We start from the raw sequence: 13,212 nt of genomic DNA on the forward strand, positions 1-13,212 counted from the left end.
AGCAGGTTAAAGGAGGCATCATGATTGTTAATCAATGCATTGATTTGGTGCAGGAACAAGTGGATACACTCTGGCAAATAGCCCAATTCGGATGTGAGTGGAAGTATCCAGGATTGTGTGTCACCTCTGTATATTATAATTTTTCCCATGCTGCAAATCTTTCTAAAGAGTTGTCTAGTTATCTTACAGGTAATTAGTCTAAGACATTTGATGACCTCATGAGAGAGCTGCGTGTATCCATCACCATGGTCAACTCCACCTGTGTCGATCCATCTTTTTGCAGAAGGGTTTTCTTGGATTCTTCAAGCAATGTCTCACCTAAAAGAGTGGGCGGGAGTAGGAGTGTTGACTCTTGCCCTGCTGGTGGCCTGTGCTCTGGGTGCATTTTGTCTCTGCTGTATGGCTCGAGCACAGGCAAGGGGCCGTGCCCTGGTGGTTCGAACCTTTCAGGCCCTTGAGGCAGGAGTTTCTCTTCAGGTGTGGCTGGCAGCGATTGATAAGCGCTAGCCTCCTTTCCCCAATTTCTCGAGCATAGGACAGCCCTTGCACCCCACGTGACATTGTTCACATTGCACTGTGGATGGGTGTCCATTTGCTTTGTGATCCAGCCTTTGCACCTGGAGGGATTCTTGCCCATTGCACCCAGTAAGGTGGTTCAACTTCTTGGCCTGACCGTTCTTGATCACAGGACCACTCATGAAGGGTTTTGTTTGAACGAATGGTATCAGCCTTAATAAAAAAGGGGGAAGTGTGGAGAGCTGACTGCGCCTTTAAGATGGTGCTGCCTGAGCCTGGCCACCTGGAGTAAACAAGTCCTTATTCATCCCTGGGCACAATTATAGAGGGAGCTGACTCTAAGTAGCCGTTTCAGAGATGGGCAACTTCCTCTGTCCCCTGACCAACCTAAGACATGGAACCTTGAGGATGACAAGGTGATCCGATGACGGGTAAGGCTGAGGGACTAGAGAGGTCGATCCTAAGACAGAGACAGCTACATATATTTTCGGTCTGGCCCTCTTGCCCAGTACCTTGTTTATACAAAAGAAAAGGGGGAAGTGTGGCGATCCACACCTGTGGCGATCCTAGTGTGGCGATCCACACCTGTGGCGATCCACGCTGAGGAGTGCAGTAAACACCTTTATTTTGGCCCATGTCACAGCACAAGTCTGCCCAGCAACAGCTGAAACCTATCCCAGCCTGATCAACCAGGGGAAGTCCCTGCCCTGCCTATATATGCCGCTCCCTCTCCTCCTCCCTCGCCCCTTGCCTCCAGCTCTCCCACAACCAAGAAGCGCTCCAATAAAGTGTGATCAGAGAAGAATCCTCGTGTCGGTGGTCTTCTTCCCCTGCTGGTCAGGGGGCTCGCCACAATTTTACATTTTTATCCCTATTAAGTTTGAGCCTTTAAAATCTGAAGTGAGGACTGGAGAGATGGCTCAGAGGTTAGCATTGGCTGCTCTTCCAAAGGTCCTGAGTTCAATTCCCAGTAACCACATGGTGATTCACAACCATCTGTAATGGAATCCGATTCCCTCTTCTGGTGTGCATGAAAACAGAGCATTCATATACATAAAAAAATACATCTTTAAAAGGTTTTTTTTTTTTTAACTGAAAATTTAATTGAAAATCCTTTAAGCCATAAGTATGTATTTGGTTGTGTTCTCAATGACACTTTGCAGATGACCATTATGTCAAGTGAATACTAATTACTTTTGTATCATGGAGAAATCATACTTAGACTCTCACCAACAGAGAACCAGATCTGATTTCAAAAACAGCTGTAAGGTACCAGCTTCAGGAATAGACCATAAGTCCCAGAAACGAGGTCATAAGACACCAGATCTGGGAACAGACCTTAAAATCCAGAACAATATCATAAAACCTTCTCCCAAAGAACAGCCTGAAGATAACCAGAAAGATGGGAAAATATCTTATCTCAGGATGGGCTGTTTGTACTGGGCAGCCCTATCTCATCACATGATTGAATGCTCATGACATAGGAATGTAGACCACTGATCACCTGTGGAATCAATGGAATTTTAGATTGCCTAATCCTTCTAGAGAGTTCCCTCAGTTCCCTATAAGAAGGCCTGCATGGCTTTATCTGGGGTTGTTACTTTAAAGAATGGTTGACCCCTGCATGCTGGTGGTTTCTGCAGAATAAATGCTCTTTGTTTTTGCATACTATCTGAGTCTGGGGTCTTCCTTCAGTGATTTTTGGACCCTTACAACATAGGGTCCATCAAATCAAAGGTCAATATGAGTTGTGTCTAAAAAGGCTTGAGTCAGAGCTGACCATTGGCTTGTCCATTTTGCACCTGCCTATGAGTCCACTGGTTTTTGTGGCTGACACTAAAGAATACGACTAATTAAGCCAAAAAGTTATGATTATAATGCTCATGCTCTGTTATCTCAATGTTCTGAAATTCCCCCGGTCGACACCCATCCACATCCTCCTCCCTTATACCTTACTCAGGACCAATCAGCCTAAAAGTTAGCTGATAATATTTGCCTAGTAAGCCAACTACTTGTGCCCTTTAAACTTTTGAACCTATTTTTTCCTATAAAAAGCCTACTCTGAGTAGAGACTAGGACCACAGTCCTTTTTGCCATCCAGGACATGCAGTATTATGGTGTACGTTCAACAAACTATTCTTATTTACCTGAGATCAGTGTCTATTTGGTTTGAGTGGTGATTCCTGATCCCCAACAGGAGGCAGAAATTCTAGGAAGCAAAATTATACTTTCCCATAAAGGGCTAATTATTCCTTCCATCACTTTAACACCTCTCACTCCCTCTTGGAGAGGTGGTGATCTCTTATCCAGGCACTGACTAGCCCAACTAAATTAACTCTTAAGGGAGTGAACAAAGGCTTGTCTCCAACCAGAGGTAGATTCTGTTCTTTTGCCTGGGAGGCAACAGATCTATTATAAGAAGCCACAGCAGTTTAAGGATTGTTTGCTATAATGTGAGCATTTAAAAGTTTTAAGCAGCATCTTTGAGCAATTTCCTTCTCTTTCGATTCCCCCAATGCTCACACAGTAAAATGGATCAGAAGTACTAATTTCTTGTCAATGGGAGTGACAGTAGCACACAAATTCAATAACAGCAACCCGAGGGCATGTCTAAGGCATCTCAGACCTTGGAACTTACCAAGTAAGCTTATTTAGTGACTCTAATATTTAAAGGACTGAGAGCATGGTCTAAAGCTCAGTGGCAGATCAATGGTCGAGCAAGAAGGAGGCCCTGACTTTGATACCAAGCTTTGCCAAAATAAAACAAAACCATTCATAAACATAATTTTACTAACTGTTAGCTGAACCTAGTGTATGGTTGTACCTAAGGTATTCATGTAGTCATTTCCTTTCTTCTCTTTTATATATTTGACTATCAGTGTTCCCTCAAACCAGAGTCTTTATAGGGACCCTGTGCAATAAAGTGAACACACTTATTTTATCTGAAAGTTGGTTTTAAATAGAGGAAGCAATTTGTACATGCACTTGTCCCGATCAGTCCCAAATAGCACCAAATATTTATAAGTATTTTACTTTTCTTGCCTAACTGCAGAAAAGGAGTCATTCCATCTTGCGTGTAAGCCTTGGATTTTAACTTTCACCTCTCACAATGGCAAGGAGAACTTCCTTCCTCTCTGTTGGCTCACTGGGACACCACCCCTTTGCCCTTGACTCCTTCAAAGAGACTTTCCCAGCTGGAGCCCTTGAGGAACCAGCCCCACCTTCCTGCCTCTGAATGCTTAGTGACTTGCCCTATCTTTAAATCTGGCTTTGTCCGCTGAGAAAGGAAGTCCCCACCCCTTTGTGGCAGCCACAATAAGAGACTTGTGCTTCAATGGGCTTTAGAATGATTTTCAAGCCAGTACCTTAAGCTATTTGGGTGTTTTTTTTTTTTTTTTGTTTTGTTTTTTGTACAATGAAGTAATACACTTCAACCACTGTGGAGCCTTTTACTTTATGAATATTTCCAAATTCTACCACAAATAGTTCTTTTATCTCCCCACTCTCCCATCTTTTCCTACCCATCTAACTTATACCACCCACTTTGCCTTGGAAAAACAGTTTCTTTTATAGTTATTATTATTAGAATCCACACATTAATGAAGAGTGCTTCTGATTATGGGCATTTTTAATGCCTCAATTTCCATCCTTAGGCTCATTGTAAATCTTTTATTGGAATTTCATTAGACTCTTTTAATATCTGTCTGTCTCTCTCTCGGTGTGTGTGTGTGTGTGTGTGTGTGTTAGTATATGTGTATGCCCACATGTCTGCTCTAGTGTGTGTGTGTATGAAGGTCATCGCTGACTGTAGGTCCTAACCTTCTACCTTGACCTCATGTTCACTCCTATGCTGAAATCACACACGTCTGCACTCTTGAATCTGGTCTTGCTTTTATGTGGATTCTGGGGTCCACGCTTAGGCATCCAGCTTTCATGGCTTGTCATTGAGCCATCTCCTAATGCCCAATAGGTTCCCTCCAAATGGGCATGGTTTTTGTGTCTGGTTATTTTCATGTTTTCATATTCTTTTTCATTCTACTAAGATTGCCCTTGGCAGCCCTGGCTATCCTAGAACTTGCTCTGTAGACCAGGCTAGCCTTGAACTCTACCTACCTCTGCCTCTTGAGTTCTGGGATCAAAGGCATGTGCCACCACCATGAGGCTAATGTTGATTTATTTTAATAGCCTTAGAGAGGGCTCAGAATCCACTGAGATGACTGCACCATGATTAGGAGGGAGGGTTTTTAATTGTTGACAAAAGAGAAAGAACATCCAGAAGCATCTGGAGGAGTCCACAGCAGGAAGAAGTCATATGGCTAGGGCTATCTCTTGGGAGCAGAGAAAAGCAGAGTAGCGTTAGTCGAGCTCTAAAGAACAGAACTCATTGAATGAACAGACATAATGGGGACTGTACTGGCTAGTTTTGTGTGTCAACTAGACCCAGGCTGGAGTTATCACAGAGAAAGGAGCTTCAGTTGAGGAAGTGCCTCCATGAGATCCAGCTGTGGGGCATTTTCTCAATTAGTGATCAAGTGGTGAGGGCCTCTTGTGGGTGGTTCCACCTTTGGGCTGGTGCTCTTGGGTTTTATAAGAGAGCAGACTGAGCAAGCCAGGAGAAGCAAGCCAGTAAGAAACATCCCTCCATGGCCTCTGCATCAGCTCCTGCTTCCTGACCTGCTTGAGTTCCAGTCCTGACTTCCTTTTGTGATGAACTGCAACATGGAAGTGTAAGCTCAATAAACCCTTTCCTCCCAAACTTGCTTCTTGGTGATGATGTTTGTGCAGGAATAGAAACCCTGACTAAGACAAATTGGTACCAGCGTAGTGGGGTATTCCTGTGACAACCTGACCATGTTTTGGGGAGGATTGTGGAAGGACTTTGGAACTTTGAGCTAGAAAAGCTGTGGAAAGTTCTGTAGGAGCTTGGAAGACAATGTTACAAAGAGTGCAGAAGATGGAGGCCTGGCTTGTGAAATTTCAGAGGGAAGATTAAAGACTCTTACAGTGGCCATGTTTTGATTGTGAAGATTCTGTGGTTTTGGTTAGCTGGGGCTGAAGAATCAGCTGTAAGTAACAAGATACCAGAACCACTAAAGCAAACCTTTGTGTTACTGGGACTATTGATGCTGGTTAGCTGGAGCTAAGAAATTAGCGGTGATTAAGAAGAGACCAGCATCACTGAGATGAAATCTTCTGGGAAGTGTTTTCTGAGAGCACAGAGAGTGTGTTCCAGAGATAGCCACAGTTGCATTTTGTGCTGTGGCTGGACTTGGTACTGTGTAAGAGTCACCCAGATGGTACTGGTATTGAAGGCATGAAGGGGTCATGAAGAGCAGCTGAGGCTCTTGGCACAATGAGAGGCCACGGAAGGCCATTGGTGAAGGTGCAGCCTCAGTTGCAATTGATGGCCCAGAACTTGAAGGGGTCATGCATAGGAGCAGAGGCTTGTCACCATGAAGAGAGCCTATGAGAGGCTATTGGTGAAGCCTAATTATAGTAGAAGTCAACAGTGTTTTGGAGATGCCAGTACCATGCGATGACCACCAAGAACAGCAGCAGCAGTGAAGTACAGGCAGCTAGAGCCTAGAAGTCAAGCTGTGTGCTACAAAGGGCAGGACTGAAGGAGTGACCCAAGCCCTTGGAGGAGCCCAGAAGATCGTGAGTTGTATCCCAGACATTCGACATTTGGAGTTTGAATTTTGCTTTTGGTTGTGACTGTGCCCTGATATGTTTCCCTCTTGAAGGAAGTATTTTAGTGGAGCCCACAGTTAAAAGACTTTGAACTTTTAAAAGACTTTGAATTTTAAAGATAGTGGATATTTTAAGGTGGTTGAACTTTTAATATGTAAAGACTGTGGGACTTTTAAAGTAATTTAGATCTTGGGGATGAATAAGAAAGTAAGGGTTGAGGCTTAATAGTGATGTGTTTGTGTGTCAAGTTGACAAGGGGTCAATTGTACTGGCTAGTTTTGTGTGTCAACTTGACACATGCTGGAGTTATCACAAAGAAAGGAGCTTCAGTTGAGGAAGTGCCTCCATGAGATCCAGCTGTGGGGCATTTTCTCAATTAGTGATCAAGTGGTGAGGGCCCCTTGTGGGTGGTTCTACCTTTGGGCTGGTACTCTTGGGTTTTATAAGAGAGCAGACTGAGCAAGCCAGGAGAAGCAAGCCAGTAAGAAACATCCCTCCATGGCCTCTGCATCAGCTCCTGCTTCCTGACCTGCTTGAGTTCCAGTCCTGACTTCCTTTTGTGATGAACTGCAACACGGAAGTGTAAGCTCAATAAACCCTTTCCTCCCCAACTTGCTTCTTGGTCATGATGTTTGTGCAGGAATAGAAACCCTGACTCAGACAGGGACTTATTAGAATGGTTTACAGGCCATGATCCAGCAAGTGCTACAATGATTATCTACCAATGGAAGGTCTAAGAATCCAGCAGTTGTTCAGTTCACAAAGCTAGATGTCAGGGTAGGAACTTATAAAAATCCACCTTTCTATCTATTTGAAATATACACTAAATACTTTATGGTCATGCTGGGGATCGACCCCAGGACATCACACTTGCTAGGCAAGGGCTCAAAGACTGGGCTACACCTGTGATGTCCTTAACTGCATTCACAAAACCTTGTCTGCCTTTCTAGCTCAGAACAGTTTCAAACTTCTGAAACCTTATTTAAAATTTTACTAGGGATTTCAGATGTTAACCTCTTTGAGAGTATTATCCTTTAGAGATGTTTCCTTTATGGATTTTAATGCACAGAATGTGTCAAAGTCAAACCCATCACGTTGAGTGGTAAAAATGCATATTTTCATCAGCTTATAGTCTCTTATTGTCAAGAGCGCTGACAGACATATTGATGCCATTCTGCAAAGTCAGAATTTACTGAATAGCAGTAAGTTTACAAGCTTCTTCAGTGTCTGTGTTGCTATTTACTAAGTCAGCCCATTTTCCTTTGATAGTGTGGCCACTGGCAATCACAGCTTCCTTTATTCTAATCTCAATTGCTAAGATTAACTCAAATCACACATTTTGTCACCCAGAGAGGCTGAGTTCAAAGAGGCTTCCTTGCAGGCGGAGGCAGAGAGCTCCTGGTAAAGCAGGTGTTTGGGGAAGGTATTAATGAACCCAGTTGGAAAGCTTCCGGAAGTGCAAGAGGATTTGGACTCTTCAAGGTGAGGCCTAGGACCAGATCAACATGACCCAAAAAGATGAGGATAAATCGCAATTTGAGTGGACCCTGTGCAACATGAGAACTGGGTTGAACTGAAGCCCTGGGGGTCAGCTGGGAGTTCCCTGTCTGTCAATCAATAATGCATGAATCAGAAGGTTGGGTAACAAATTGGTAAGGTTTCTGCCACTGAGGTATTAGGTGTATTTCCTTTTATGTGACCTATTTATGCATCCCTCTTTGGCCACGTGTGTCTGCAGGTATGTTTTGTTTTTGTTTTCTGATAAGGTTTTAGTATGTCCATTTACCAATATGTTTCCAGATCAGTAAGATTGTATAGATGGCACCTTTATGTGGCAAACAAATTAGATGCAGACTTGTTTTGCTTCCAAATTTCTACTCCTATGGATATAACTGTTGCTTTGTAAAGTGGGGTCACTCAGAAGAAACAGACAGAGAGCCACATAGTACACAATCGCCTGGAGCAGGGCAGCAGTATACAGCACAGCGGGCAGTTTGATCTCTGCTTGAGAAAACAAGCACCCTTAAGAAATGTCACCTTGAGAAAACATTTTATTTGGTTTTGCTAAAAAAAAAACACTGTAAAAAATCTGAATTTTTAAAAGATGAAATGGGGAGGAAAGAAGAAATTTGAAATAAAACAGCAAACAAATCCCTCAGAATTGGTTTTGAAAAGGCTGAAAATTACTTTCTCTTTGTTGTGAGCCTGGACTTTAATAGCCGAACCATTATGTTACACAAGTCTTTCTTAGCTAAATTATAAGAAGCATGTTTGAAGAGACCTCTTGTGACTGTAGTAACTCATTGCAGATTCCTTGGGATTTTTGTTTGTTTGTTTTTTGTTTTGGGGGATTTGTTTTGTTTTGTTTTGTTTTTTTCGAGACAGGGTTTCTCTGTATAGTCCTGGCTGTCCTGGAACTCACTCTGTAGAGCAGGCTGGCCTCGAACTCAGAAATCCACCTGCCTCTCCCTCCCAGAGTGCTGGGATTACAGGCATGCACCACCACTGCCTGGCTAGATTTTTTGTTTTAAACCTGAAGATTTGGAATGTAGTAATTCCCTAGTTGACTGTAGTAACTCATTGCAGTTTTTTTTTTTTCCTTAAACCTGAGGATTTGGAGTGTAGTAATTCCCTCGTTGACTGTAGTAACTTATTGCAGTTTTTTTTCTTTTCTTTTTTTTTTTTTTTTTTTAAACCTGAGGATTTGGAGTGTAGTAATTCCCTAGTACTTTGACTAGCGATGACTGGGAATGCTGGACAAGTTACCAAAGTAATCTTCAGAGGACTCTGAGAAGAGGAATGGAACTGGATTAGCTGCTGATCAGCAGTAAAGATGCTGAAGTTCTTGATTCACTGTTGATCTGTAGCTACAATCCTGGCAAACCAAAAACTAAAGAGAAATGCAACAGCAGCATCCACTTTGTCATTCTGATGGAGAAGCTGAAAAGAATGGAATGATAATTGCCCTAATCTAGGCAAGTACCATGGAAGGAAAAGGTTGCAGCTATGTCTTCTCAGCACAGCCACACTATGGGTCTCTGCTAACACCAAGGCTGGCAGAGTAACCACCCTGGAGAGATAAGAAGATGGTCAGTTCAACTTGACTCCGTGGCCAGTATTGGTTCAAACTTCAAAAGGCTGACGCCGGGTAGTTTATTTTAGGCACATTTAAGCACAGAACAATTTGGGAAACAATTTCTCAATGATAAATAAATCCATGTACATAACAAAACTTAAGACAAGGCCACATCATAGCTCTTGTGAAGTACAAATGGCATCTTCTATAAAGAGACGTTCTATAAAGTAACTGAGGAAACAAACCTAAGATAAAGTTTCTGTGGGAGTGGGTGTGGCCTGGTCACACAGAGAGCATATATGTCACCAGGCTACTGGTCGCACCTGCTCCCAGATTGCTAGGCAGAAAACAAGATAACATATCTTACTTTGAACAGACAAGTTTAACATTCCTGGTTTTCCTAGTGGTTTTCTGTGAGCCCAAGTACCTCCATGTCTCCTGCATCATAACTGAGTAGAAGCCTGGATTTCCACTGTGCTTAGATGTGACAGCAGTCCAGCCAATCTTACTGCCTTCCCCCTCACTATGCTGGTGTCAGCAGAAGAGTTAGAGAAATGGACTAGTCTCATCCTGCCTGTGCAGTGTCTACTGTCATCATGTGGTCTCTCACTTGTCAAGGAGGGATGGAGTACCCCTCTCTGCAGGATCAATTTCAGAGGAGACTAATGGTAGCTTCAACACTCACATAGCCCAGATTTCCCTGGACCTTCTAGGCAGCCCAGTCTGAACTCCAGCTTGTTTGACCCTTGTGCCTCAGCCTCCAAGAATTTCATTCCAGGTACTCAGGAAAGCCATGAGGGCTGTCATAACAAGCTTTCTACACTGCTTCTGGCCAGGACAATGCCAATAGAGGCTGGCCAACACGTCGTGTATTATGGCGCCAACTGGCACCTGAAATTCTCCATCATCTGGAAGTAATGAGTCACCCTACACTTTTTCAAAGGACTTGTGTAAGATCCTAAATCTGCTTTTATTCATGTGAATGTTATATATGTATGTGTATGTGTGTAGATGCCCACAGAGGCCCAAGAAGAGGGAAGCCCCAGAAGAGGGTGTCAGATCCTTGGACCTAGAGTTATAGGTAGTTATGAGCCACCAGAAATGAGTGCTGTGAACTGAACTCTAGTCCTCTTTAAGAGTAGTGAGGGTGAGGATTCTTGACTCCTAAGCCACCTCTGCCCCGATGTTTCAGTTAAAAAAGAAAAAAAGGGGGGGGGGCTGGAGAGATGGCTCAGCAGTTAAGAGCACTGACTGCTCTTCCGAAGGTCCTAAGTTCAAATCCTAGCAACCACATGGTGGTTCACAACCATACATAAAGAGATCTGCCACCCTCTTCTGGTGGTGCATCTGAAGACAGCTACAGTACAGTGTACTTACATATAATAATAAACAAACCTTTAAGAAAAAAACATTGATACCAATAACAAAGAATGTTTCAGTGTGAATTGGGGGTGGGGGGAGAATGCATGGATGCCAGAGATTGAACAGACAGAAATACTAGATGTATCTGACAATGGACTTAAGGAAATCATCATGAAAATGGTTTTATGATCATGATGAACATGTTTGAAATAAACAATAGAAAATTTCATAAAAGAAATAGAAAGCAAAGAGACATAAATGTGAAGTTCAGTCCTAAAAAAAGTACAATAACAACAGTATGATGAACTCACAGTGTGAAGACAGAGGAAAGAAACTGAGCAGACAGTAGCTCAACTGAGATTACCAGTCTGAACAATAAATTAAAACAGAGAAGTCAAAGACCTTTCAGTGCTGAATATTCTTATTTGAGTACTGGAAGAAAACAAGAAACAAGAGAGGCCTGGAAAATCCCTTAGAAGAATAATGGTTGAAAGCCACCCAAACCTGGGGTGAATATGCCAAGCAAATCCCAAACCAGACCCATCCAAAGAAATTCATAGCAAGACACATTCCAAACTTCGGGAAAGTTCTGTTAACTGAAGGGCAAACAGAACGTTGAAAGAAAAATGGCCCAATTTGAAAACAAGACAAAGCAGAAAACAAAACAACGACAAACCCTTAAATCACCAAATCAACAGGAACATCTGAAACACATTAATGAAATACATATCAAAGCAAGAAAGAGACCGATCAAAATGGCCGTGAAAAGAGAAGGGCTGGGGAGATGGCTCAGCTGTTAAGAACACTGGCTGCTCTTCCAGAGGGCACAGGTTCAATTCTCAGCAACCATATGGCAGCTCACACTGTTCATAAGTCAAGTTCCAAGGGATCTGTGGTGGTTTTGATATGCTTGGCCCAGGGAGTCGTACTGTTAGGAGGGGTAGCCTTATTGGAGGAAGTGTCTCACTGTGAGGGTGGGCTTTGAGACCCTCTTCCTAGATGCCTGGGAGACAGTCTTCAGATCAAGAGGTAGAACTCTTGGCTCCTTCTCCAGCAGCCTGTCTGTTTGGGTGCTGGCCATGCTTCCTGCTATGGTGATACTGGATTAAACCTCTGAAACTGTAAGCCAGCTCTGATTAAATCTTTACCTTTATAAGAATTGCCTTGGTCATGGTGTCTCTTCATAGCAATGGAAACCCTAAGACAGTGTCTAATACCTTCACATTGTCATACATGCAATCAAAATGCCAAGGCACACGAAATAAAAATAAATAAATCATTTAAAAATGAGAAGAACAGGGCTGGAGAGATGGCTCAGTGGTTAATAGCACCGACTGCTCTTGAGAGGTCCTGAGTTCAAATCCCAGCAACCACATGGTGGTGCGCAACCATCTGTAACAAGATCTGATGCCCTCTTCTTGACTGTCTGAAGACAGCTACAGTATACTTAAATTTAATAAATAAATAAATCTTTAAAAAAAGATTGAATACATAAATAAATAAAATAAAATAAAATAAAATGAGAAGAGTAGAAAGCAAATTGTAAGGGTCTAACATATTAGTACTTACACAGAAAGTAATTTACCTAAGCATATCTAAGGTTTAGCTGGACATAGTAGAGCATGCTTTTAATCCTAGCACCTAGGAGGCGAGAGAGATGGATTCAAGGCTAGCCTGTTCTATATACTGAGTTTCAGATACAATACACAGTGAAATCTTGACATAAAAAAAATGAATGTACTATAAATCCTAACCCACCTAAATGTTCCCTTCAGCTATAATAATATAGACAGCTTGGGGAAAAAAGATAAATTAAGTTACCTCATACAAATATGAGTTTCAATCTCCAATAACTGAGTTAGCCTTACACAGACAGGCATATAATAGCATGACAAGAAGTTTCCCAGGTGTATCCAGTCTTGTGACATTTTGACATGATATTATCATGTATGAAGTTCAAAATTTTAACAGTGGCAAATACAGGTTTCATAATGTTTTAAGAAAGTTTGGGTTTTATGTTGGGCTACAGGTTGGACATACCTGGCCTGTGAATTAGTAAAGAACATAGAGCAATCATGGAAAGGACTATAAGTCAAAGCACAGAAAGCAAAAACTCAAAGAGCTAAAATTAAAAAAAAATACCCACAATGATAACTGAAATTTTCAATATCATTTATTCAACATCTGATAGAAAATTAAGCTGATAATTAGCAAGACTTGATATAACACCCTTGACAAACAATACCCAAGTACAAAATGGCCCACACAACAGCAGAATATACATATGGATCTACAATGATAGACCCATATCCTTGGATATAAAGCAAGGCCCACATTAGCAATCTACAATGAAAAATCACACAACTGTATCAACTGTTGGCAAAAAGCATTTGATGGAATTAACAACCACATTGGCTTTCTATCGCCATACTAAATACTTAAGATGATCAACTTAAACGCAAGACTCTTTCATTCTGGTTCATACTTTCAGAGGTTCCAATCCATGATCAATTTGCCCGATTGCTGTTAGATCTGGCAAAGCAGAACATAGTCCTGAGTATATTGCA

The sequence above is a fragment of the Apodemus sylvaticus genome, chromosome 4 (genome assembly GCF_947179515.1).
Source record: "Apodemus sylvaticus chromosome 4, mApoSyl1.1, whole genome shotgun sequence".
In the NCBI taxonomy this organism is placed as follows: Eukaryota; Metazoa; Chordata; class Mammalia; order Rodentia; family Muridae; genus Apodemus; species Apodemus sylvaticus.